This window comes from Camellia sinensis, chromosome 3 (assembly GCF_055761805.1).
Source record: "Camellia sinensis isolate YWXY chromosome 3, ASM5576180v1, whole genome shotgun sequence".
NCBI lineage: Eukaryota > Viridiplantae > Streptophyta > Magnoliopsida > Ericales > Theaceae > Camellia > Camellia sinensis.
Window position 1 is genome coordinate 19,018,565 of NC_138963.1, and position 3,843 is coordinate 19,022,407.

Consider the following 3,843-nt stretch of genomic DNA (forward strand, 5'->3'; position numbering starts at 1 on the left):
CATAATTGTATATAAGGTCATAGTCAAATATTCTTAAAATATAAAACAAACATATTCATGGGTTTCCTTTTACGCAAATAGAGTTTAGAAAATAATTCACGTAACTAAAATAATAATATAGTTTATAATAATTTATAAAACATAATTTGTATAAAATAAATAATGATAAATCAAAACATAGGTAAAATACATTATATTGACAGATATAATATAACTCACCTTAACTTTAATACCTTACTCTTTTTTTTTCACTATCAAAAATTCTCTTAACTTTCATCATTTTTTCCTTCTTCGTCACTTTCTTTCTTTCTTTCCTCTCTTTCTTCTTTTTTTTTCTTTCTTTCTTCTTTCCTTTCCCAGCTAAATCACCTCCCTATTCACAGGGAGATAAGGCGTCCTCGGGCCACCACGTGGCCAAGTGGAAGATTCATTCAAGATTTATACTTATCTTAATAGATATTTAAAATAATTATATTTTGACTCAAATTTTTAATATAATTATATAAATAATTTAATCTTTAATTAAATTATAATTTATCATATATTAACAGTAAATTAATTAATTATTTTATTGTTATTTATATTTTGACTTCTAAATTTTTAATAATTATATAGTTTTATAAAATTACACATAATAATATATAATAAATTATATATTTTCCAATTGTAATTAAATAATATTAGTATAAATTTTACAAAATAATTAAAAATCTGAGTTGTTACACATAATCATATTTTTATTCAAATCATGTGTGGTACTTTTTTTAGCGTAACATATCATGTTGGTCAAGTATATCAAGTTCCATAATGAAACTTCCAGTACCGAGTAACATATCTCATACGTAGGCCGTGGTATTGTTTTTCCCGGGCGAGGGCTTGTGCCACGGTATTATTTCCCCTAGGCAAGGGCCTGGGCCACAGTATTAACCCCCGGGCTAGGGCCTCATGACCATAAGTCACAGTATTATGTCCCTTGGGCGAGAGTCTCTGCTAAGGATACCACAATTACATTTCAAAGAAAATTGGACAATTGTTCATTTATACAAAACATAGCATTTCATAAACTTATCATCACATATCATCAGAAAATAATTAAAGTTAAATATAACTTTACAGAGTTATTACTAACAGATAGTAGCAGTAGTAGAAGCAAATCAGACAGATCAAGCAGACAATAGCGCGTGGCCTACACAAACACATAACATATATATATTGAAGCACAATATTACTCCTTTGATCAAACTTGACTTTCTTGTTTTCTGTCTAAATAATTCGAAGGTCCATTACACTTATCCTTCTTTTAGTCAAATGAATCGGGTCCTCAGTTCCACAAACCCCTTTTTATTACTAAATCATTATTTTCTGAATATACCAATTCCTCACTTGGCTTCTTAATCAAGTAACACTAAGTTACTGACTTATTTTTTAATCAACTAATTAATGTTGATTGTTAGCTCATTATTCTTTATTGAGGCATAAATCATGTCTAGAATGCTTTGGAAACAGATGAGAATAAAAATGTGAATTAAATGCAATTTTTCAAATTATGCTGAAAATAAGGTCTTCACTCGAGCGCCACTTTGGTCGCTAGAGCGGACTGTAAAATTTTGCAAAACTTCTGGGAGCTCAATTTTCACTCTTGAGCGAGACTTTCCTCGCTCGAGTGGACAGTGTGAATTCTGGAATTTTCAGAATTGTCATTGAAGTTCAAATTTAATATTCAAAGTCTCAAAACTTGTATTTTTGGTTCAAAAATATGAAAAATCATTGTATAATTTAGTAAACACCCTCAATTAGAAATCATTCATTCAAAATCATGTTCCAATTGTCCAAATTTAGTTTTAACTCATTTTCTCCATATCAAACTCAATTTCAAATCCACAAATTTTAAAATATGAATCAAACTTCCAAAACTCTTGCAAATTCATGATGCATGTGCCATTGAAACTCAATTTCATGTATGACAAATAAATTCAAATCCAAAATGGTTATTTCCAAATTAACTTCTATAATTTTGAATCTAATTCAATTTCTTCACCCTTTTACTAATTCCTTTTTAATTTACATGAAATTGAAGTTATATGACTCATAGGAAAGTATTTGCATGAATGAAATTAAGATTAAAACTAACTAATTTTCTATATTCAAAATCAAATCATAATTTAATTCTTGATTTAGCCAAATTTAGATTTAATTAATTTTCTTCATATCACACCCAAAACTTAATTCATAATCATAAATGTTCTATAACATATTTAGATTTTGAATAAAACTCTTTCATTATATTGCATGCATGGGTTAGAGATCAAAATCAAATCAATGTCTCATTTTCCATAAACATGAGCCTAGCTTAATTTTATTCATATCTATTCCAAATTTAAATTTAAACTTATAAGCCTTTCACTCATGAATTAAAGTCTAAAAGATTGAAATTCCAACATACATGTAAGGATGAGTTTCAACTTCATGAAGAATAACAAGAATCATACTCAACTAATCACTCTTTAAATTTATTTCCATAAATTAAACATAACTCCATTTATTCATCATTTTGCTAACTTCTTCTATTTACATGAAATTAAACCCAAGTTTGACAAATTTAAGAAATCATAATTCACACTCTTGGTCCTAACTTGATTTTACATGCAAACCCAAATTTTAACAATTTATAATTGATCTACAAAGTTTTATTTTTAATTCCCTCAAAAATCATCTTGAATCACTTTTTGTCTAAATTAATTAAACAATACCCCAAAAAAAAAATGGAATTCCTTACTTATGATAAATTTTTCATAATTTTTAGCTTGAGTTTTGATAACCCAGAAGGCTTTCTCCTTTCCTTTTCTTTCTTCCTCTTGGTCTCTCAGCCATGCTCTCTTTCTCTCTTTCTTTCTCTAATTTGATTCCAGCAGGTTGAAGGCTCCTAAGACTTCATTCATATATATATATATATATATTTTTAGTGGGACACTTGTCCTAATAATGTGAACCCATGTGGTGGTATGCTAGAATTAGTTTAGTACACTAATCACACATTAGTTTAATTAAGTAGCACTTGGTCTTGATTAATCATAATTAGCACATAAGTTAATTAATCATAACTAATTACAATTCCTACATGATTTAATTAGTCTAATTTAACTTTCATAAGGCCCAATTAATTATATTTAATCTTTACTATTCTGAATCAGATTTTAATCAAACTTTCGAAGGCTCCAAATATTAAATTAAACTTATCGCCATCATCAATTTTGATTTCTCAAATCATTAAGGCCTTCAATTTTAGCTTGAACTTCAAAATCTTCGTCAATAAATTACGTATTGGGCACCTCATAAGTAAATTTAATTTAAACTAATCGTAATTCTCAACCCTCATAACTTAATTAATTTAATTAACTTCCATTCGGACCCAATTAATCAAATCCCAATTTTACTAAATCTGAATCGAATATTTAATTTAAACTCCCATACGGTCCGATATTCGAAATTAAATAATTCAATTCACCATGTGTACTATCTTCAGCCATTTAGGTTTTCAATTTCTAATTCTAAAATAAATCCTTAGTAGAATCACATACGAATCAGCCTCATAATTTTTCTTAAATCTCAGATTAAATTAGAATAATTAACAATTAAATTTCAAATCTCCTTAATTAATTAAGTATTAATCATTATACGTGATGGGGTCGTTACAATGATAGTAGGATGGCGCACGCGGGTGCATGGTAGTTGGATGGCGCATGCGGGTGCACGGTTTTAGGACGGCGTATGTAGGTGCACGAAGGGGGGCTTCTTGGCGCATGCGAGAGTAGAGGCGGAAGGCTGGATGCGTCGAGGAGAAAA